This window comes from Paralichthys olivaceus, chromosome 14, assembly GCF_024713975.1.
Source record: "Paralichthys olivaceus isolate ysfri-2021 chromosome 14, ASM2471397v2, whole genome shotgun sequence".
Taxonomy (NCBI): Eukaryota; Metazoa; Chordata; class Actinopteri; order Pleuronectiformes; family Paralichthyidae; genus Paralichthys; species Paralichthys olivaceus.
This window is the reverse complement of record NC_091106.1, coordinates 2,103,495-2,126,891: the sequence shown is the minus strand read 5'-3', so window position 1 is coordinate 2,126,891 and position 23,397 is coordinate 2,103,495. Positions and strand designations below refer to the sequence as shown.

At 40.0% G+C, this 23,397-nt stretch overlaps 13 non-coding genes across 13 annotated transcripts; all 13 read right to left on the bottom strand.

The window, feature by feature from the left end:
* Positions 1-352: 352 nt before the first annotated feature.
* trnae-uuc (transfer RNA glutamic acid (anticodon UUC)) lies at positions 353-424 on the bottom strand. The gene has a single exon. It is a non-coding gene; the product is annotated as a tRNA-Glu (tRNA).
* A 1,314-nt stretch (positions 425-1,738) lies between these two features.
* On the bottom strand, positions 1,739-1,810 carry trnae-uuc (transfer RNA glutamic acid (anticodon UUC)). Its single transcript has one exon. It is a non-coding gene; the product is annotated as a tRNA-Glu (tRNA).
* Positions 1,811-3,124: 1,314 nt separating this feature from the next.
* trnae-uuc (transfer RNA glutamic acid (anticodon UUC)) lies at positions 3,125-3,196 on the bottom strand. The gene has a single exon. It is a non-coding gene; the product is annotated as a tRNA-Glu (tRNA).
* Positions 3,197-4,505: 1,309 nt separating this feature from the next.
* On the bottom strand, positions 4,506-4,577 carry trnae-uuc (transfer RNA glutamic acid (anticodon UUC)). The gene has a single exon. It is a non-coding gene; the product is annotated as a tRNA-Glu (tRNA).
* A 1,295-nt stretch (positions 4,578-5,872) lies between these two features.
* trnae-uuc (transfer RNA glutamic acid (anticodon UUC)) lies at positions 5,873-5,944 on the bottom strand. Its single transcript has one exon. It is a non-coding gene; the product is annotated as a tRNA-Glu (tRNA).
* Positions 5,945-7,252: 1,308 nt separating this feature from the next.
* trnae-uuc (transfer RNA glutamic acid (anticodon UUC)) lies at positions 7,253-7,324 on the bottom strand. The gene has a single exon. It is a non-coding gene; the product is annotated as a tRNA-Glu (tRNA).
* Positions 7,325-8,638: 1,314 nt separating this feature from the next.
* trnae-uuc (transfer RNA glutamic acid (anticodon UUC)) lies at positions 8,639-8,710 on the bottom strand. Its single transcript has one exon. It is a non-coding gene; the product is annotated as a tRNA-Glu (tRNA).
* Positions 8,711-9,999: 1,289 nt separating this feature from the next.
* Positions 10,000-10,071, bottom strand: trnae-uuc (transfer RNA glutamic acid (anticodon UUC)). The gene has a single exon. It is a non-coding gene; the product is annotated as a tRNA-Glu (tRNA).
* Positions 10,072-11,379: 1,308 nt separating this feature from the next.
* On the bottom strand, positions 11,380-11,451 carry trnae-uuc (transfer RNA glutamic acid (anticodon UUC)). The gene has a single exon. It is a non-coding gene; the product is annotated as a tRNA-Glu (tRNA).
* Positions 11,452-12,765: 1,314 nt separating this feature from the next.
* On the bottom strand, positions 12,766-12,837 carry trnae-uuc (transfer RNA glutamic acid (anticodon UUC)). The gene has a single exon. It is a non-coding gene; the product is annotated as a tRNA-Glu (tRNA).
* A 5,554-nt stretch (positions 12,838-18,391) lies between these two features.
* On the bottom strand, positions 18,392-18,463 carry trnae-uuc (transfer RNA glutamic acid (anticodon UUC)). The gene has a single exon. It is a non-coding gene; the product is annotated as a tRNA-Glu (tRNA).
* Positions 18,464-19,793: 1,330 nt separating this feature from the next.
* Positions 19,794-19,865, bottom strand: trnae-uuc (transfer RNA glutamic acid (anticodon UUC)). Its single transcript has one exon. It is a non-coding gene; the product is annotated as a tRNA-Glu (tRNA).
* Positions 19,866-22,474: 2,609 nt separating this feature from the next.
* trnae-uuc (transfer RNA glutamic acid (anticodon UUC)) lies at positions 22,475-22,546 on the bottom strand. The gene has a single exon. It is a non-coding gene; the product is annotated as a tRNA-Glu (tRNA).
* Positions 22,547-23,397: the final 851 nt, after the last annotated feature.

Here is a 23,397-nt window from a genome sequence, read left to right as displayed (position 1 = left end):
CCCTTATGATTCCTTTCTTGACAAATGTTTGTCTTTGTCTGTATCCCTGGTTGTAAGTATTCAGAAAACCAGGCCACTGCCAGACTTTATCATTTTCATTATTGGCTAAGTCAATTATTACTTTGTCACTAATATTACTCTAACATAAGCACAGACTTGACTTCTGAAAGCAGTAAGTGCTATTTGTTGGGGTAGTGCTGCTGATTATGCCATTCTTTTTCCTTCACACATTTCATGACATCAGACATGTAACATCATTTATTGCAGAAAAACTCTCTTCATTGGTCGTATTTTGACTGTTGTATGCAGTCACATACAGACATGACATTTGATCTGCTCAGAGGTATTTAAATTCCCATACCGGGAGTTGAACCCGGGCCTCCTGGGTGAAAACCAGAAATCCTTACCGCTAGACCATATGGGACTTGTTTATGCTCCTGAGAAATGAAAGAACCAAGTAAGCAAACAAACACGTGTTGCACTGGCAAAATCTCTTTTTCCTTCACACATTTCATGAAGACAGACATGTTGCATCATTAATTGCTGAAAAATTCCCAGTTTGAGAGTTGGTCCTACCTATTCCCCTAACCTGAGCATTGACTGGACTGTTGAATACAGTAAGTGCTACTTGTTGGGGCAGTTTTAAGTGACAACAACAACTAAATGCATCAAAAGCCATTTCCCCTTGTGAATCCAGCTCGGATCACCTCAAATGGAGCCACTGATGATTCTCTTCTTCATAAGTGCTTCTCTTTGGGGTTGTCTTGGTTGGGATTAGTATGCGATGGAAATCTCAGAGTCATGTGTACAATCAAGGGAAATTTCAGCAAGTAAGAGATCCTTTTCAGCTTTATTCAGAAACACAGGCTTTTCATTTGATTCAGAAACACAACATTTTTACGGATTTGCTTCTGTAGCTGCAACTGCAGGCTACTATTTGGCAATGAGATACATTCTCAAAAGTAAATGGATTCTAATTGCCTTCTCATCTACAAGCCTGCTACATTTAAGATGATGGTTGCCTGTTCACGAAGGTGTGTTCCTTTCCATAACGAACCATTAAAGGGACCATTGGAACTTCATACAAAAAGAAGGTGGGGCGGGATGGGTGTGGCTACATTCAAGTTTAAGATGGGCAAAGCTGTAGAAGAAATCCCACTGCTGCTGGGACACAACACAGAAGATGCTGCAATGGATCATCTGGACCATGAGGAAAGTCTTACCTGAGGTAGAGTTCTTGTCCAAAAGGATTTTGCCAGGGACCCAGCTCCAACATTTGACTTCTATATTTAAGTAGCAAACTGTGATGGTAGATTTACTTGATAATAAATACCATATCTTGAAGCTACATGAAGCTGAAATCAAATTCAAATAATCTAAGATACTCCCTTATGATTGCTTTCTTGACAAATGTTTGTCTTTGTCTGTATCCCTGGTTGTAAGTATTCAGAAAACCAGGCCACTGCCAGACTTTATCATTTTCATTATTGGCTAAGTCAATTATTACTTTGTCACTAATATTACTCTAACATAAGCACAGACTTGACTTCTGAAAGCAGTAAGTGCTATTTGTTGGGGTAGTGCTGCTGATTATGCCATTCTTTTTCCTTCACACATTTCATGACATCAGACATGTAACATCATTTATTGCAGAAAAACTCTCTTCATTGGTTGTATTTTGACTGTTGTATGCAGTCACATACAGACATGACATTTGATCTGCTCAGAAGTATTTAAATTCCCATACCGGGAGTTGAACCCGGGCCTCCTGGGTGAAAACCAGAAATCCTTACCGCTAGACCATATGGGACTTGTTTACGCTCCTGAGAAATGAAAGAACCAATTAAGCAAACAAACACGTGTTGCACTGGCAAAATCTCTTTTTCCTTCACACATTTCATGAAGACAGACATGTTGCATCATTAATTGCTGAAAAATTCCCAGTTTGAGAGTTGGTCCTACCTATTCCCCTAACCTGAGCATTGACTGGACTGTTGAATACAGTAAGTGCTACTTGTTGGGGCAGTTTTAAGTGACAACAACAACTAAATGCATCAAAAGCCATTTCCCCTTGTGAATCCAGCTCGGATCACCTCAAATGGAGCCACTGATGATTCTCTTCTTCATAAGTGCTTCTCTTTGGGGTTGTCTTGGTTGGGATTAGTATGCGATGGAAATCTCAGAGTCATGTGTACAATCAAGGGAAATTTCAGCAAGTAAGAGATCCTTTTCAGCTTTATTCAGAAACACAGCCTTTTCATTTGATTCAGAAACACAACATTTTTACGGATTTGCTTCTGTAGCTGCAACTGCAGGCTACTATTTGGCAATGAGATACATTCTCAAAAGTAAATGGATTCTAATTGCCTTCTCATCTACAAGCCTGCTACATTTAAGATGATGGTTGCCTGTTCACGAAGGTGTGATCCTTTCCATAACGAACCATTAAAGGGACCATTGGAACTTCATACAAAAAGAAGGTGGGGCGGGATGGGTGTGGCTACATTCAAGTTTAAGATGGGCAAAGCTGTAGAAGAAATCCCACTGCTGCTGGGACACAACACAGAAGATGCTGCAATGGATCATCTGGACCATGAGGAAAGTCTTACCTGAGGTAGAGTTCTTGTCCAAAAGGATTTTGCCAGGGACCCAGCTCCAACATTTGACTTCTATATTTAAGTAGCAAACTGTGATGGTAGATTTACTTGATAATAAATACCATATCTTGAAGCTACATGAAGCTGAAATCAAATTCAAATTATCTAAGATACTCCCTTATGATTCCTTTCTTGACAAATGTTTGTCTTTGTCTGTATCCCTGGTTGTAAGTATTCAGAAAACCAGGCCACTGCCAGACTTTATCATTTTCATTATTGGCTAAGTCAATTATTACTTTGTCACTAATATTACTCTAACATAAGCACAGACTTGACTTCTGAAAGCAGTAAGTGCTATTTGTTGGGGTAGTGCTGCTGATTATGCCATTCTTTTTCCTTCACACATTTCATGACGTCAGACATGTAACATCATTTATTGCAGAAAAACTCTCTTCATTGGTTGTATTTTGACTGTTGTATGCAGTCACATACAGACATGACATTTGATCTGCTCAGAAGCATTTAAATTCCCATACTGGGAGTTGAACCCGGGCCTCCTGGGTGAAAACCAGAAATCCTTACCGCTAGACCATATGGGACTTGTTTATTCTCCTGAGAAATGAAAGAACCAAGTAAGCAAACAAACACGTGTTGCACTGGCAAAATCTCTTTTTCCTTCACACATTTCATGAAGACAGACATGTTGCATCATTAATTGCTGAAAAATTCCCAGTTTGAGAGTTGGTCCTACCTATTCCCCTAACCTGAGCATTGACTGGACTGTTGAATACAGTAAGTGCTATTTGTTGGGGCAGTTTTAAGTGACAACAACAACTAAATGCATCAAAAGCCATTTCCCCTTGTGAATCCAGCTCGGATCACCTCAAATGGAGCCACTGATGATTCTCTTCTTCATAAGTGCATCTCTTTGGGGTTGTCTTGGTTGGGATTAGTATGCAATGGAAATCTCAGAGTCATGTGTACAATCAAGGGAAATTTCAGCAAGTAAGAGATCCTTTTCAGCTTTATTCAGAAACACAGCCTTTTCATTTGATTCAGAAACACAACATTTTTACGGATATGCTTCTGTAGCTGCAACTGCAGGCTACTATTTGGCAATGAGATACATTCTCAAAAGTAAATGGATTCTAATTGCCTTCTCATCTACAAGCCTGCATACATTTAAGATGATGGTTGCCTGTTCACGAAGGTGTGATCCTTTCCATAACGAACCATTAACAGGACCATTGGAACTTCATACAAAAAGAAGGTGGGGCGGGATGGGTGTGGCTACATTCAAGTTTAAGATGGGCAAAGCTGTAGAAGAAATCCCACTGCTGCTGGGACACAACACAGAAGATGCTGCAATGGATCATCTGGACCATGAGGAAAGTCTTACCTGAGGTAGAGTTCTTGTCCAAAAGGATTTTGCCAGGGACCCAGCTCCAACATTTGACTTCTATATTTAAGTAGCAAACTGTGATGGTAGATTTACTTGATAATAAATACCATGTCTTGAAGCTACATGAAGCTGAAATCAAATTCTCTAAGATACTCCCTTATGATTTCTTTCTTGACAAATGTTTGTCTTTGTCTGTATCCCTGGTTGTAAGTATTCAGAAAACCAGGCCACTGCCAGACTTTATCATTTTCATTATTGGCTAAGTCAATTATTACTTTGTCACTAATATTACTCTAACATAAGCACAGACTTGACTTCTGAAAGCAGTAAGTGCTATTTGTTGGGGTAGTGCTGCTGATTATGCCATTCTTTTTCCTTCACACATTTCATGACATCAGACATGTAACATCATTTATTGCAGAAAAACTCTCTTCATTGGTCATATTTTGACTGTTGTATGCAGTCACATACAGACATGACATTTGATCTGCTCAGAGGTATTTAAATTCCCATACCAGGAGTTGAACCCGGGCCTCCTGGGTGAAAACCAGAAATCCTTACCGCTAGACCATATGGGACTTGTTTATGCTCCTGAGAAATGAAAGAACCAATTAAGCAAACAAACACGTGTTGCACTGGCAAAATCTCTTTTTCCTTCACACATTTCATGAAGACAGACATGTTGCATCATTAATTGCTGAAAAATTCCCAGTTTGAGAGTTGGTCCTACCTATTCCCCTAACCTGAGCATTGACTGGACTGTTGAATACAGTAAGTGCTACTTGTTGGGGCAGTTTTAAGTGACAACAACAACTAAATGCATCAAAAGCCATTTCCCCTTGTGAATCCAGCTCGGATCACCTCAAATGGAGCCACTGATGATTCTCTTCTTCATAAGTGCTTCTCTTTGGGGTTGTCTTGGTTGGGATTAGTATGCGATGGAAATCTCAGAGTCATGTGTACAATCAAGGGAAATTTCAGCAAGTAAGAGATCCTTTTCAGCTTTATTCAGAAACACAGGCTTTTCATTTGATTCAGAAACACAACATTTTTATGGATTTGCTTCTGTAGCTGCAACTGCAGGCTACTATTTGGCAATGAGATACATTCTCAAAAGTAAATGGATTCTAATTGCCTTCTCATCTACAAGCCTGCTACATTTAAGATGATGGTTGCCTGTTCACGAAGGTGTGATCCTTTCCATAACGAACCATTAAAGGGACCATTGGAACTTCATACAAAAAGAAGGTGGGGCGGGATGGGTGTGGCTACATTCAAGTTTAAGATGGGCAAAGCTGTAGAAGAAATCCCACTGCTGCTGGGACACAACACAGAAGATGCTGCAATGGATCATCTGGACCATGAGGAAAGTCTTACCTGAGGTAGAGTTCTTGTCCAAAAGGATTTTGCCAGGGACCCAGCTCCATCATTTGACTTCTATATTTAAGTAGCAAACTGTGATGGTAGATTTACTTGATAATAAATACCATATCTTGAAGCTACATGAAGCTGAAATCAAATTATCAAACTACTAAGATACTCCCTTATGATTCCTTTCTTGACAAATGTTTGTCTTTGTCTGTATCCCTGGTTGTAAGTATTCAGAAAACCAGGCCACTGCCAGACTTTATCATTTTCATTATTGGCTAAGTCAATTATTACTTTGTCACTAATATTACTCTAACATAAGCACAGACTTGACTTCTGAAAGGGTAGTGCTGCTGATTATGCCATTCTTTTTCCTTCACACATTTCATGACGTCAGACATGTAACATCATTTATTGCAGAAAAACTCTCTTCATTGGTCGTATTTTGACTGTTGTATGCAGTCACATACAGACATGACATTTGATCTGCTCAGAAGCATTTAAATTCCCATACCGGGAGTTGAACCCGGGCCTCCTGGGTGAAAACCAGAAATCCTTACCGCTAGACCATATGGGACTTGTTTATTCTCCTGAGAAATGAAAGAACCAAGTAAGCAAACAAACACGTGTTGCACTGGCAAAATCTCTTTTTCCTTCACACATTTCATGAAGACAGACATGTTGCATCATTAATTGCTGAAAAATTCCCAGTTTGAGAGTTGGTCCTACCTATTCCCCTAACCTGAGCATTGACTGGACTGTTGACTACAGTAAGTGCTATTTGTTGGGGCAGTTTTAAGTGACAACAACAACTAAATGCATCAAAAGCCATTTCCCCTTGTGAATCCAGCTCGGATCACCTCAAATGGAGCCACTGATGATTCTCTTCTTCATAAGTGCTTCTCTTTGGGGTTGTCTTGGTTGGGATTAGTATGCGATGGAAATCTCAGAGTCATGTGTACAATCAAGGGAAATTTCAGCAAGTAAGAGATCCTTTTCAGCTTTATTCAGAAACACAGCCTTTTCATTTGATTCAGAAACACAACATTTTTACGGATTTGCTTCTGTAGCTGCAACTGCAGGCTACTATTTGGCAATGAGATACATTCTCAAAAGTAAATGGATTCTAATTGCCTTCTCATCTACAAGCCTGCAACATTTAAGATGATGGTCGTCTGTTCACGAAGGTGTGATCCTTTCCATAACGAACCATTAACAGGACCATTGGAACTTCATACAAAAAGAAGGTGGGGCGGGATGGGTGTGGCTACATTCAAGTTTAAGATGGGCAAAGCTGTAGAAGAAATCCCACTGCTGCTGGGACACAACACAGAAGATGCTGCAATGGATCATCTGGACCATGAGGAAAGTCTTACCTGAGGTAGAGTTTTTGTCCAAAAGGATTTTGCCAGGGACCCAGCTCCAACATTTGACTTCTATATTTAAGTAGCAAACTGTGATGGTAGATTTACTTGATAATAAATACCATATCTTGAAGCTACATGAAGCTGAAATCAAATTATCTAAGATACTCCCTTATGATTCCTTTCTTGACAAATGTTTGTCTTTGTCTGTATCCCTGGTTGTAAGTATTCAGAAAACCAGGCCACTGCCAGACTTTATCATTTTCATTATAGGCTAAGTCAATTATTACTTTGTCACTAATATTACTCTAACATAAGCACAGACTTGACTTCTGAAAGCAGTAAGTGCTATTTGTTGGGGTAGTGTTGCTGATTTTGCCATTCTTTTTCCTCCACACATTTCATGACGTCAGACATGTAACATCATTAATTGCAGAAAAACTCTCTTCATTGGTTGTATTTTGACTGTTGTATGCGGTCACATACAGACATGACATTTGATCTGCTCAGAAGCATTTAAATTCCCATACCGGGAGTTGAACCCGGGCCTCCTGGGTGAAAACCAGAAATCCTTACCGCTAGACCATATGGGACTTGTTTATTCTCCTGAGAAATGAAAGAACCAAGTAAGCAAACAAACACGTGTTGCACTGGCAAAATCTCTTTTTCCTTCACACATTTCATGAAGACAGACATGTTGCATCATTAATTGCTGAAAAATTCCCAGTTTGAGAGTTGGTCCTACCTATTCCCCTAACCTGAGCATTGACTGGACTGTTGAATACAGTAAGTGCTACTTGTTGGGGCAGTTTTAAGTGACAACAACAACTAAATGCATCAAAAGCCATTTCCCCTTGTGAATCCAGCTCGGCTCACCTCAAATGGAGCCACTGATGATTCTCTTCTTCATAAGTGCTTCTCTTTGGGGTTGTCTTGGTTGGGATTAGTATGCGATGGAAATCTCAGAGTCATGTGTACAATCAAGGGAAATTTCAGCAAGAAAGAGACCCTTTTCAGCTTTATTCAGAAACACAGGCTTTTCATTTGATTCAGAAACACAACATTTTTACGGATTTGCTTCTGTAGCTGCAACTGCAGGCTACTATTTGGTAATGAGATACATTCTCAAAAGTAAATGGATTCTAATTGCCTTCTCATCTACAAGCCTGCTACATTTAAGATGATGGTTGCCTGTTCACGAAGGTGTGATCCTTTCCATAACGAACCATTAACAGGACCATTGAAACTTCATAAAAAAAGAAGGTGGGGCAGGATGGGTGTGGCTACATTCAAGTTTAAGATGGGCAAAGCTGTAGAAGAAATCCCACTGCTGCTGGGACACAACACAGAAGATGCTGCAATGGATCATCTGGACCATGAGGAAAGTCTTACCTGAGGTAGAGTTCTTGTCCAAAAGGATTTTGCCAGGGACCCAGCTCCAACATTTGACTTCTATATTTAAGTAGCAAACTGTGATGGTAGATTTACTTGATAATAAATACCATATCTTGAAGCTACATGAAGCTGAAATCAAATTCAAATTATCTAAGATACTCCCTTATGATTCCTTTCTTGACAAATGTTTGTCTTTGTCTGTATCCCTGGTTGTAAGTATTCAGAAAACCAGGCCACTGCCAGACTTTATCATTTTCATTATTGGCTAAGTCAATTATTACTTTGTCACTAATATTACTCTAACATAAGCACAGACTTGACTTCTGAAAGCAGTAAGTGCTATTTGTTGGGGTAGTGCTGCTGATTATGCCATTCTTTTTCCTTCACACATTTCATGACGTCAGACATGTAACATCATTTATTGCAGAAAAACTCTCTTCATTGGTTGTATTTTGACTGTTGTATGCAGTCACATACAGACATGACATTTGATCTGCTCAGAAGCATTTAAATTCCCATACTGGGAGTTGAACCCGGGCCTCCTGGGTGAAAACCAGAAATCCTTACCGCTAGACCATATGGGACTTGTTTATTCTCCTGAGAAATGAAAGAACCAAGTAAGCAAACAAACACGTGTTGCACTGGCAAAATCTCTTTTTCCTTCACACATTTCATGAAGACAGACATGTTGCATCATTAATTGCTGAAAAATTCCCAGTTTGAGAGTTGGTCCTACCTATTCCCCTAACCTGAGCATTGACTGGACTGTTGAATACAGTAAGTGCTATTTGTTGGGGCAGTTTTAAGTGACAACAACAACTAAATGCATCAAAAGCCATTTCCCCTTGTGAATCCAGCTCGGATCACCTCAAATGGAGCCACTGATGATTCTCTTCTTCATAAGTGCTTCTCTTTGGGGTTGTCTTGGTTGGGATTAGTATGCAATGGAAATCTCAGAGTCATGTGTACAATCAAGGGAAATTTCAGCAAGTAAGAGATCCTTTTCAGCTTTATTCAGAAACACAGCCTTTTCATTTGATTCAGAAACACAACATTTTTACGGATATGCTTCTGTAGCTGCAACTGCAGGCTACTATTTGGCAATGAGATACATTCTCAAAAGTAAATGGATTCTAATTGCCTTCTCATCTACAAGCCTGCATACATTTAAGATGATGGTTGCCTGTTCACGAAGGTGTGATCCTTTCCATAACGAACCATTAACAGGACCATTGGAACTTCATACAAAAAGAAGGTGGGGCGGGATGGGTGTGGCTACATTCAAGTTTAAGATGGGCAAAGCTGTAGAAGAAATCCCACTGCTGCTGGGACACAACACAGAAGATGCTGCAATGGATCATCTGGACCATGAGGAAAGTCTTACCTGAGGTAGAGTTCTTGTCCAAAAGGATTTTGCCAGGGACCCAGCTCCAACATTTGACTTCTATATTTAAGTAGCAAACTGTGATGGTAGATTTACTTGATAATAAATACCATATCTTGAAGCTACATGAAGCTGAAATCAAATTCTCTAAGATACTCCCTTATGATTTCTTTCTTGACAAATGTTTGTCTTTGTCTGTATCCCTGGTTGTAAGTATTCAGAAAACCAGGCCACTGCCAGACTTTATCATTTTCATTATTGGCTAAGTCAATTACTACTTTGTCACTAATATTACTCTAACATAAGCACAGACTTGACTTCTGAAAGGGTAGTGCTGCTGATTATGCCATTCTTTTTCCTTCACACATTTCATGACGTCAGACATGTAACATCATTTATTGCAGAAAAACTCTCTTCATTGGTCGTATTTTGACTGTTGTATGCAGTCACATACAGACATGACATTTGATCTGCTCAGAAGCATTTAAATTCCCATACCGGGAGTTGAACCCGGGCCTCCTGGGTGAAAACCAGAAATCCTTACCGCTAGACCATATGGGACTTGTTTATTCTCCTGAGAAATGAAAGAACCAAGTAAGCAAACAAACACGTGTTGCACTGGCAAAATCTCTTTTTCCTTCACACATTTCATGAAGACAGACATGTTGCATCATTAATTGCTGAAAAATTCCCAGTTTGAGAGTTGGTCCTACCTATTCCCCTAACCTGAGCATTGACTGGACTGTTGACTACAGTAAGTGCTATTTGTTGGGGCAGTTTTAAGTGACAACAACAACTAAATGCATCAAAAGCCATTTCCCCTTGTGAATCCAGCTCGGATCACCTCAAATGGAGCCACTGATGATTCTCTTCTTCATAAGTGCTTCTCTTTGGGGTTGTCTTGGTTGGGATTAGTATGCGATGGAAATCTCAGAGTCATGTGTACAATCAAGGGAAATTTCAGCAAGTAAGAGATCCTTTTCAGCTTTATTCAGAAACACAGCCTTTTCATTTGATTCAGAAACACAACATTTTTACGGATTTGCTTCTGTAGCTGCAACTGCAGGCTACTATTTGGCAATGAGATACATTCTCAAAAGTAAATGGATTCTAATTGCCTTCTCATCTACAAGCCTGCAACATTTAAGATGATGGTCGTCTGTTCACGAAGGTGTGATCCTTTCCATAACGAACCATTAACAGGACCATTGGAACTTCATACAAAAAGAAGGTGGGGCGGGATGGGTGTGGCTACATTCAAGTTTAAGATGGGCAAAGCTGTAGAAGAAATCCCACTGCTGCTGGGACACAACACAGAAGATGCTGCAATGGATCATCTGGACCATGAGGAAAGTCTTACCTGAGGTAGAGTTTTTGTCCAAAAGGATTTTGCCAGGGACCCAGCTCCAACATTTGACTTCTATATTTAAGTAGCAAACTGTGATGGTAGATTTACTTGATAATAAATACCATATCTTGAAGCTACATGAAGCTGAAATCAAATTATCTAAGATACTCCCTTATGATTCCTTTCTTGACAAATGTTTGTCTTTGTCTGTATCCCTGGTTGTAAGTATTCAGAAAACCAGGCCACTGCCAGACTTTATCATTTTCATTATAGGCTAAGTCAATTATTACTTTGTCACTAATATTACTCTAACATAAGCACAGACTTGACTTCTGAAAGCAGTAAGTGCTATTTGTTGGGGTAGTGTTGCTGATTTTGCCATTCTTTTTCCTCCACACATTTCATGACGTCAGACATGTAACATCATTAATTGCAGAAAAACTCTCTTCATTGGTTGTATTTTGACTGTTGTATGCGGTCACATACAGACATGACATTTGATCTGCTCAGAAGCATTTAAATTCCCATACCGGGAGTTGAACCCGGGCCTCCTGGGTGAAAACCAGAAATCCTTACCGCTAGACCATATGGGACTTGTTTATTCTCCTGAGAAATGAAAGAACCAAGTAAGCAAACAAACACGTGTTGCACTGGCAAAATCTCTTTTTCCTTCACACATTTCATGAAGACAGACATGTTGCATCATTAATTGCTGAAAAATTCCCAGTTTGAGAGTTGGTCCTACCTATTCCCCTAACCTGAGCATTGACTGGACTGTTGAATACAGTAAGTGCTACTTGTTGGGGCAGTTTTAAGTGACAACAACAACTAAATGCATCAAAAGCCATTTCCCCTTGTGAATCCAGCTCGGCTCACCTCAAATGGAGCCACTGATGATTCTCTTCTTCATAAGTGCTTCTCTTTGGGGTTGTCTTGGTTGGGATTAGTATGCGATGGAAATCTCAGAGTCATGTGTACAATCAAGGGAAATTTCAGCAAGAAAGAGACCCTTTTCAGCTTTATTCAGAAACACAGGCTTTTCATTTGATTCAGAAACACAACATTTTTACGGATTTGCTTCTGTAGCTGCAACTGCAGGCTACTATTTGGTAATGAGATACATTCTCAAAAGTAAATGGATTCTAATTGCCTTCTCATCTACAAGCCTGCTACATTTAAGATGATGGTTGCCTGTTCACGAAGGTGTGATCCTTTCCATAACGAACCATTAACAGGACCATTGAAACTTCATAAAAAAAGAAGGTGGGGCAGGATGGGTGTGGCTACATTCAAGTTTAAGATGGGCAAAGCTGTAGAAGAAATCCCACTGCTGCTGGGACACAACACAGAAGATGCTGCAATGGATCATCTGGACCATGAGGAAAGTCTTACCTGAGGTAGAGTTCTTGTCCAAAAGGATTTTGCCAGGGACCCAGCTCCAACATTTGACTTCTATATTTAAGTAGCAAACTGTGATGGTAGATTTACTTGATAATAAATACCATATCTTGAAGCTACATGAAGCTGAAATCAAATTCAAATTATCTAAGATACTCCCTTATGATTCCTTTCTTGACAAATGTTTGTCTTTGTCTGTATCCCTGGTTGTAAGTATTCAGAAAACCAGGCCACTGCCAGACTTTATCATTTTCATTATTGGCTAAGTCAATTATTACTTTGTCACTAATATTACTCTAACATAAGCACAGACTTGACTTCTGAAAGCAGTAAGTGCTATTTGTTGGGGTAGTGCTGCTGATTATGCCATTCTTTTTCCTTCACACATTTCATGACGTCAGACATGTAACATCATTTATTGCAGAAAAACTCTCTTCATTGGTTGTATTTTGACTGTTGTATGCAGTCACATACAGACATGACATTTGATCTGCTCAGAAGCATTTAAATTCCCATACTGGGAGTTGAACCCGGGCCTCCTGGGTGAAAACCAGAAATCCTTACCGCTAGACCATATGGGACTTGTTTATTCTCCTGAGAAATGAAAGAACCAAGTAAGCAAACAAACACGTGTTGCACTGGCAAAATCTCTTTTTCCTTCACACATTTCATGAAGACAGACATGTTGCATCATTAATTGCTGAAAAATTCCCAGTTTGAGAGTTGGTCCTACCTATTCCCCTAACCTGAGCATTGACTGGACTGTTGAATACAGTAAGTGCTATTTGTTGGGGCAGTTTTAAGTGACAACAACAACTAAATGCATCAAAAGCCATTTCCCCTTGTGAATCCAGCTCGGATCACCTCAAATGGAGCCACTGATGATTCTCTTCTTCATAAGTGCTTCTCTTTGGGGTTGTCTTGGTTGGGATTAGTATGCAATGGAAATCTCAGAGTCATGTGTACAATCAAGGGAAATTTCAGCAAGTAAGAGATCCTTTTCAGCTTTATTCAGAAACACAGCCTTTTCATTTGATTCAGAAACACAACATTTTTACGGATATGCTTCTGTAGCTGCAACTGCAGGCTACTATTTGGCAATGAGATACATTCTCAAAAGTAAATGGATTCTAATTGCCTTCTCATCTACAAGCCTGCATACATTTAAGATGATGGTTGCCTGTTCACGAAGGTGTGATCCTTTCCATAACGAACCATTAACAGGACCATTGGAACTTCATACAAAAAGAAGGTGGGGCGGGATGGGTGTGGCTACATTCAAGTTTAAGATGGGCAAAGCTGTAGAAGAAATCCCACTGCTGCTGGGACACAACACAGAAGATGCTGCAATGGATCATCTGGACCATGAGGAAAGTCTTACCTGAGGTAGAGTTCTTGTCCAAAAGGATTTTGCCAGGGACCCAGCTCCAACATTTGACTTCTATATTTAAGTAGCAAACTGTGATGGTAGATTTACTTGATAATAAATACCATATCTTGAAGCTACATGAAGCTGAAATCAAATTCTCTAAGATACTCCCTTATGATTTCTTTCTTGACAAATGTTTGTCTTTGTCTGTATCCCTGGTTGTAAGTATTCAGAAAACCAGGCCACTGCCAGACTTTATCATTTTCATTATTGGCTAAGTCAATTACTACTTTGTCACTAATATTACTCTAACATAAGCACAGACTTGACTTCTGAAAGCAGTAAGTGCTATTTGTTGGGGTAGTGCTGCTGATTATGCCATTCTTTTTCCTTCACACATTTCATGACGTCAGACATGTAACATCATTTATTGCAGAAAAACTCTCTTCATTGGTCGTATCTTGACTGTTGTATGCAGTCACATACAGACATGACATTTGATCTGCTCAGAAGTATTTAAATTCCCATACCGGGAGTTGAACCCAGGCCTCCCGCGCCCGGGCCGCGTATAGTAAGCCTTAATTCTCTTAACTTTCCCCATTCATTCTCTATGGTAGTGCTTAACACTACGGATGTAATATATTTTTGGCCACTGAGTGTAATTTGGGGGCGCTGTTTCCCCGTTTCGACAGCGGAACCGGAAACCCTGCTCCTTAACTCTTAACGCTACGGATGTAATATATTTTTGGCCACTGAGTGTAATTTGGGGGCGCTGTTTCCCCGTTTCGACAGCGGAACCGGAAACCCCTGCTCCTTAACTTTTCTCATTCATTCTCTATGGTAGTCTCTTAACGCTACGGATGTAATATATTTTTGGCCACTTGTGTACCAAGTGTATTTTATTGGCGCTGTTTCCCCGTTTTCACACCTCTGTATTCAAAGAAGAGCATCGGCGGCAACAGTAAAGTACAGTATCAAGTTTTTTTTTTAGACGTTATCATCAAGTTTGATCAACACAACTCAATTGTAAGTCAAGCTATTTTCTTCAAGTTGTCATTCCATGTTTCTCAGTGGTATTGGTGGAGGTGTCTTAGTACAGTGGTGTTACATACTGTATGTGGGTTTTTACATCCTGACCTCTTACAGTCTGTACATATCTGGAGGCCTTTTTAGTCTCTCACTGACACTTATCCAGAACCTTTCACTCTTTTCTCTAGATTCACAACTTTTCTTACTGTGTTTTACTGAAGCTGTTAATTGTTTATACCATCATCGTGTGAATTCTTTGCATGAAAGATTTAGGTGGAAATATTTCTGTTTCTTTTGGCAGTGATAGAATATAAGTTATTAAACTGTAATGACTTGTATTGCTGATAGATGGATGGATGTTTACCCAAGTATAAGAATTATTATTTAAAATACCTCAGAATGTATCCTTTGAATTTACATTAGGAGTCTCCTCTCTCGATGCCGGCTACATTTTACACGCACATGTTTTTACAGTAGCCCAAAATGGAAAAAAAAAATCATATTTTGAGTTTTTTAAAGCAAACATAGGTTCTTCTACATGTTTAGAAGAGGAGGCTGAGGTGATGGGTATCCAGCTGCACTTTCTGTGCATGTAAATATTTCTTTCAGATTCTTCTCAGATTTCAGATTTTGTCATTACAAAAGTTCAGGTACAGGTAATTCAAATTACTCATCTGCGATGCCTCATATCCCACTTTGTTTCACAGATTTCATTTAATGATGCAGTTGCATAACAATTTTATTCAATTAAAGTTTTTCACAATATGAATCACCTGAATTGTAGCAAAAGAGCAAAACTTTCAACGTATTCTTTATTTTTACAGACCTGCCAGGGGTTACGCCTTTACCCGTATCCTCCTCTCCAAGGGCCAAACGCACTGGACCTGTTAAAACAGGTGGCCTCATCCAGGTTCTTGACCACAGTCGGTGGACAGAACCCATGAGGACCGCCATTGATGAACTGCTGATAAAGCACCAGGGAGCTAAAGACATTCTGAGGCGAGTGGATGTGGACTATGCTGCCATGGTGCAGAGGGCGTGCAGGGACCCCAACAGCCTCCTCCATCCCACCACGTGGCAACATATATCAAGATATGTGAAACATGTTGCCAAATTAAAAAACACCAGCTCCTGTCTCAACACCAGCTCAGAGAGGGCATCAGATACAAGGAAGTTGTGGCACAGTTTGACTACAGGCAGCCAGACAGTCAGTGTGCCCGTCGCAATTTTACCCCCTGCCCCTATCAACCCTCCCCCCGTTGGTCTCACTCAGGATGACACACTTACCAGGGCTGCAGTGGCAAGGATTGTGGCAGTAGTTCTACAGCAGCAGCAGCAACAACAACAACAACAACAACAGCAGCAGCCGCAGACGCAGAGGAAATTGACCAGGAACTGCTTAGCCTGTGGCCAGCCAAAGTCCCGCTTCCTTGGCGAAGGCTCTTCTGTTCATTTTTACTATCAATCGCCATCTGCTAATTATTTTTACTGCTCCACAAGAGTCTTCAAGATTAATGCCGAGGAAGGGCTCAAAGAATCCAGAATGTCATTCCAAGACTTTGCTGCTTCTCCATATTTCCAGCGGGAACTTGATGCTGCCAAGAAGAGGGCTGCAGAGTGCAAAAGGGTCAGAGAGGAAAAAAAGAAGCGCCACAGAGCCTCTGCCATCCGGTCGCCTGTGCAGGTTTTGTCACCAGCCTCTAAAGCAGGGCCCTAACAGCCCTCACGTCCACACCTGCTTCCCTGGAGTACAAGGGAAATATATCTACTGCCCCTCCAGAGTTTTCTCTTTCTTCAAGGCACAGGGCATGGTCAAGGAGATGACCTGGAACGAGTTCCAAGCTTCCCAATGGTTTGAGGCTGAACGAAATAGATGGATGGTGCAAAAAAAATGACAATGACAGTTGTTTATGTTTATGTTTATTTTAATTGTCAATTCTGTATAAAGAATAAAAACTATAAAAGCCAGAACACATTTGACTTTGTGTTTTATTTCAATTTCATTCCAAACTAAGGAATTGATAACTGTTATGTTTAACATTACGCTGCCATTTATATATATTTAGTTTGTGTTTTATTTGTGTTATTATTTTTGTGAGCATGTTAGCCTTGCTTCAGAACTGTATTAAGTATTTAATGAATTAAACAAGTGTACCATAGAATGGAAAGGAGCCCAACAAACAGATGAAATAGAATTAAATACCATTTTAATTGTATAAAGTTCAAAACATTTGATCAAATCAAGAAAACATAAACTATATTTGCTTCTAGTGGGAATCAAACCCACTCCCCTGTCTTACAAGGCTTCTGCAGCGCGTTCAGCAGCACCAGAGAGACGGGACACAGCATGCTGCAATCTGATTGGCTGTCAGTCCTCTACGGCTATACGCGACTGGCCCCCGGGTGAAAACCAGAAATCCTTACCGCTAGACCATATGGGACTTGTTTATGCTCCTGAGAAATGAAAGAACCAAGTAAGCAAACAAACACGTGTTGCACTGGCAAAATCTCTTTTTCCTTCACACATTTCATGAAGACAGACATGTTGCATCATTAATTGCTGAAAAATTCCCAGTTTGAGAGTTGGTCCTACCTATTCCCCTAACCTGAGCATTGACTGGACTGTTGAATACAGTAAGTGCTACTTGTTGGGGCAGTTTTAAGTGACAACAACAACTAAATGCATCAAAAGCCATTTCCCCTTGTGAATCCAGCTCGGATCACCTCAAATGGAGCCACTGATGATTCTCTTCTTCATAAGTGCTTCTCTTTGGGGTTGTCTTGGTTGGGATTAGTATGCGATGGAAATCTCAGAGTCATGTGTACAATCAAGGGAAATTTCAGCAAGTAAGAGATCCTTTTCAGCTTTATTCAGAAACACAGGCTTTTCATTTGATTCAGAAACACAACATTTTTACGGATTTGCTTCTGTAGCTGCAACTGCAGGCTACTATTTGGCAATGAGATACATTCTCAAAAGTAAATGGATTCTAATTGCCTTCTCATCTACAAGCCTGCTACATTTAAGATGATGGTTGCCTGTTCACGAAGGTGTGTTCCTTTCCATAACGAACCATTAAAGGGACCATTGGAACTTCATACAAAAAGAAGGTGGGGCGGGATGGGTGTGGCTACATTCAAGTTTAAGATGGGCAAAGCTGTAGAAGAAATCCCACTGCTGCTGGGACACAACACAGAAGATGCTGCAATGGATCATCTGGACCATGAGGAAAGTCTTACCTGAGGTAGAGTTCTTGTCCAAAAGGATTTTGCCAGGGACCCAGCTCCAACATTTGACTTCTATATTTAAGTAGCAAACTGTGATGGTAGGTTTACTTGATAATAAATACCATATCTTGAAGCTACATCAAGCTGAAATCAAATTATCAAATTATCTAAGATACTCCCTTATGATTTCTTTCTTGACAAATGTTTGTCTTTGTCTGTATCCCTGGTTGTAAGTATTCAGAAAACCAGGCCACTGCCAGACTTTATCATTTTCATTATTGGCTAAGTCAATTATTACTTTGTCACTAATATTACTCTAACATAAGCACAGACTTGACTTCCGAAAGGGTAGTGCTGTTGATTATGCCATTCTTTTTCCTTCACACATTTCATGACGTCAGACATGTAACATCATTTATTGCAGAAAAACTATCTTCATTGGTCGTATTTTAACTGTTGTATGCAGTCACATACAGACATGACATTTGATCTGCTCAGAAGTATTTAAATTCCCATACCGGGAGTTGAACCCGGGCCTCCTGGGTGAAAACCAGAAATCCTTACCGCTAGACCATATGGGACTTGTTTATTCTCCTTAGAAATGAAAGAACCAAGTAAGCAAACAAACACGTGTTGCACTGGCAAAATCTCTTTTTCCTTCACACATTTCATGAAGACAGACATGTTGCATCATTAATTGCTGAAAAATTCCCAGTTTGAGAGTTGGTCCTACCTATTCCCCTAACCTGAGCATTGACTGGACTGTTGAATACAGTAAGTGCTACTTGTTGGGGCAGTTTTAAGTGACAACAACAACTAAATGCATCAAAAGCCATTTCCCCTTGTGAATCCAGCTCGGATCACCTCAAATGGAGCCACTGATGATTCTCTTCTTCATAAGTGCTTCTCTTTGGGGTTGTCTTGGTTGGGATTAGTATGCGATGGAAATCTCAGAGTCATGTGTACAATCAAGGGAAATTTCAGCAAGTAAGAGATCCTTTTCAGCTTTATTCAGAAACACAGGCTTTTCATTTGATTCAGAAACACAACATTTTTACGGATATGCTTCTGTAGCTGCAACTGCAGGCTACTATTTGGCAATGAGATACATTCTCAAAAGTAAATGGATTCTAATTGCCTTCTCATCTACAAGCCTGCAACATTTAAGATGATGGTTACCTGTTCACGAAGGTGTGATCCTTTCCATAACGAACCATTAACAGGACAATTGGAACTTCATACAAAAAGAAGGTGGGGCGGGATGGGTGTGGCTACATTCAAGTTTAAGATGGGCAAAGCTGTAGAAGAAATCCCACTGCTGCTGGGACACAACACAGAAGATGCTGCAATGGATCATCTGGACCATGAGGAAAGTCTTACCTGAGGTAGAGTTCTTGTCCAAAAGGATTTTGCCAGGGACCCAGCTCCAACATTTGACTTCTATATTTAAGTAGCAAACTGTGATGGTAGATTTACTTGATAATAAATACCATATCTTGAAGCTACATGAAGCTGAAATCAAATTATCAAACTACTAAGATACTCCCTTATGATTCCTTTCTTGACAAATGTTTGTCTTTGTCTGTATCCCTGGTTGTAAGTATTCAGAAAACCAGGCCACTGCCAGACTTTATCATTTTCATTATTGTCAATTAATGAAATATATAAGTCAATTATTACTTTGTCACTAATATTACTCTAACATAAGCACAGACTTGACTTCTGAAAGCAGTAAGTGCTATTTGTTGGGGTAGTGCTGCTGATTATGCCATTCTTTTTCCTTCACACATTTCATGACATCAGACATGTAACATCATTTATTGCAGAAAAACTCTCTTCATTGGACGTATTTTGACTGTTGTATGCAGTCACATACAGACATGACATTTGATCTGCTCAGAAGTATTTAAATTCCCATACCGGGAGTTGAACCCGGGCCTCCTGGGTGAAAACCAGAAATCCTTACCGCTAGACCATATGGGACTTGTTTATGCTCCTGAGAAATGAAAGAACCAAGTAAGCAAACAAACACGTGTTGCACTGGCAAAATCTCTTTTTCCTTCACACATTTCATGAAGACAGACATGTTGCATCATTAATTGCTGAAAAATTCCCAGTTTGAGAGTTGGTCCTACCTATTCCCCTAACCTGAGCATTGACTGGACTGTTGAATACAGTAAGTGCTACTTGTTGGGGCAGTTTTAAGTGACAACAACAACTAAATGCATCAAAAGCCATTTCCCCTTGTGAATCCAGCTCGGATCACCTCAAATGGAGCCACTGATGATTCTCTTCTTCATAAGTGCTTCTCTTTGGGGTTGTCTTGGTTGGGATTAGTATGCGATGGAAATCTCAGAGTCATGTGTACAATCAAGGGAAATTTCAGCAAGTAAGAGATCCTTTTCAGCTTTATTCAGAAACACAGCCTTTTCATTTGATTCAGAAACACAACATTTTTACGGATATGCTTCTGTAGCTGCAACTGCAGGCTACTATTTGGCAATGAGATACATTCTCAAAAGTAAATGGATTCTAATTGCCTTCTCATCTACAAGCCTGCAACATTTAAGATGATGGTTACCTGTTCACGAAGGTGTGATCCTTTCCATAACGAACCATTAACAGGACCATTGGAACTTCATACAAAAAGAAGGTGGGGCGGGATGGGTGTGGCTACATTCAAGTTTAAGATGGGCAAAGCTGTAGAAGAAATCCCACTGCTGCTGGGACACAACACAGAAGATGCTGCAATGGATCATCTGGACCATGAGGAAAGTCTTACCTGAGGTAGAGTTCTTGTCCAAAAGGATTTTGCCAGGGACCCAGCTCCAACATTTGACTTCTATATTTAAGTAGCAAACTGTGATGGTAGATTTACTTGATAATAAATACCATATCTTGAAGCTACATGAAGCTGAAATCAAATTATCAAACTACTAAGATACTCCCTTATGATTCCTTTCTTGACAAATGTTTGTCTTTGTCTGTATCCCTGGTTGTAAGTATTCAGAAAACCAGGCCACTGCCAGACTTTATCATTTTCATTATTGGCTAAGTCAATTATTACTTTGTCACTAATATTACTCTAACATAAGCACAGACTTGACTTCTGAAAGCAGTAAGTGCTATTTGTTGGGGTAGTGCTGCTGATTATGCCATTCTTTTTCCTTCACACATTTCATGACATCAGACATGTAACATCATTTATTGCAGAAAAACTCTCTTCATTGGTCGTATTTTGACTGTTGTATGCAGTCACATACAGACATGACATTTGATCTGCTCAGAGGTATTTAAAGAGTTGAACCCGGGCCTCCTGGGTGAAAACCAGAAATCCTTACCGCTAGACCATATGGGACTTGTTTATGAAGACAGACATGTTGCATCATTAATTGCTGAAAAATTCCCAGTTTGAGAGTTGGTCCTACCTATTCCCCTAACCTGAGCATTGACTGGACTGTTGAATACAGTAAGTGCTACTTGTTGGGGCAGTTTTAAGTGACAACAACAACTAAATGCATCAAAAGCCATTTCCCCTTGTGAATCCAGCTCGGATCACCTCAAATGGAGCCACTGATGATTCTCTTCTTCATAAGTGCTTCTCTTTGGGGTTGTCTTGGTTGGGATTAGTATGCGATGGAAATCTCAGAGTCATGTGTACAATCAAGGGAAATTTCAGCAAGTAAGAGATCCTTTTCAGCTTTATTCAGAAACACAGCCTTTTCATTTGATTCAGAAACACAACATTTTTACGGATATGCTTCTGTAGCTGCAACTGCAGGCTACTATTTGGCAATGAGATACATTCTCAAAAGTAAATGGATTCTAATTGCCTTCTCATCTACAAGCCTGCAACATTTAAGATGATGGTTGCCTGTTCACGAAGGTGTGATCCTTTCCATAACGAACCATTAACAGGACCATTGGAACTTCATACAAAAAGAAGGTGGGGCGGGATGGGTGTGGCTACATTCAAGTTTAAGATGGGCAAAGCTGTAGAAGAAATCCCACTGCTGCTGGGACACAACACAGAAGATGCTGCAATGGATCATCTGGACCATGAGGAAAGTCTTACCTGAGGTAGAGTTCTTGTCCAAAAGGATTTTGCCAGGGACCCAGCTCCAACATTTGACTTCTATATTTAAGTAGCAAACTGTGATGGTAGATTTACTTGATAATAAATACCATATCTTGAAGCTACATGAAGCTGAAATCAAATTATCAAACTACTAAGATACTCCCTTATGATTCCTTTCTTGACAAATGTTTGTCTTTGTCTGTATCCCTGGTTGTAAGTATTCAGAAAACCAGGCCACTGCCAGACTTTATCATTTTCATTATTGGCTAAGTCAATTATTACTTTGTCACTAATATTACTCTAACATAAGCACAGACTTGACTTCTGAAAGCAGTAAGTGCTATTTGTTGGGGTAGTGCTGCTGATTATGCCATTCTTTTTCCTTCACACATTTCATGACATCAGACATGTAACATCATTTATTGCAGAAAAACTCTCTTCATTGGTTGTTTTTTTGACTGTTGTATGCAGTCACATACAGACATGACATTTGATCTGCTCAGAAGTATTTAAATTCCCATACCGGGAGTTGAACCCGGGCCTCCTGGGTGAAAACCAGAAATCCTTACCGCTAGACCATATGGGACTTGTTTATGCTCCTGAGAAATGAAAGAACCAATTAAGCAAACAAACACGTGTTGCACTGGCAAAATCTCTTTTTCCTTCACACATTTCATGAAGACAGACATGTTGCATCATTAATTGCTGAAAAATTCCCAGTTTGAGAGTTGGTCCTACCTATTCCCCTAACCTGAGCATTGACTGGACTGTTGAATACAGTAAGTGCTACTTGTTGGGGCAGTTTTAAGTGACAACAACAACTAAATGCATCAAAAGCCATTTCCCCTTGTGAATCCAGCTCGGATCACCTCAAATGGAGCCACTGATGATTCTCTTCTTCATAAGTGCTTCTCTTTGGGGTTGTCTTGGTTGGGATTAGTATGCGATGGAAATCTCAGAGTCATGTGTACAATCAAGGGAAATTTCAGCAAGTAAGAGATCCTTTTCAGCTTTATTCAGAAACACAGGCTTTTCATTTGATTCAGAAACACAACATTTTTACGGATTTGCTTCTGTAGCTGCAACTGCAGGCTACTATTTGGCAATGAGATACATTCTCAAAAGTAAATGGATTCTAATTGCCTTCTCATCTACAAGCCTGCTACATTTAAGATGATGGTTGCCTGTTCACGAAGGTGTGTTCCTTTCCATAACGAACCATTAAAGGGACCATTGGAACTTCATACAAAAAGAAGGTGGGGCAGGATGGGTGTGGCTACATTCAAGTTTAAGATGGGCAAAGCTGTAGAAGAAATCCCACTGCTGCTGGGACACAACACAGAAGATGCTGCAATGGATCATCTGGACCATGAGGAAAGTCTTACCTGAGGTAGAGTTCTTGTCCAAAAGGATTTTGCCAGGGACCCAGCTCCAACA